Source organism: Wasmannia auropunctata, unplaced genomic scaffold (assembly GCF_000956235.1).
Source record: "Wasmannia auropunctata unplaced genomic scaffold, wasmannia.A_1.0 LD335405.1, whole genome shotgun sequence".
Classification (NCBI taxonomy): Eukaryota; Metazoa; Arthropoda; class Insecta; order Hymenoptera; family Formicidae; genus Wasmannia; species Wasmannia auropunctata.
The window spans coordinates 51,156-51,462 of NW_012027485.1; positions in this window are offsets into that span (position 1 = coordinate 51,156).

Below are 307 nucleotides of genomic sequence, written 5' to 3' on the forward strand. Positions count from 1 at the left end.
ACTTTTCGAGTTATAAAGCTCCAAAATTGCAACTTTGGAGCCTTATAACTCGAAAAGTATTCAATGAAGAAACATTTGATTATAGTGTTTTGGAAAGCTCTCAAGATCAGCTACAAAAATATGTAATAAAAAATAGGGGATGCCATTTAAAAAAATTAAGGTGACTTTTATGTGACTTTCAAATAATTCTTTAAGGTCAAACCAATGGTACCATCTTATGGTCCCTTGTAGCTGACCTCGAGAGCTTTTTAAAACACTATAATCAATTGTTTCTTCATCGATTACTTTTCGAGTTATAAGGCTCCAA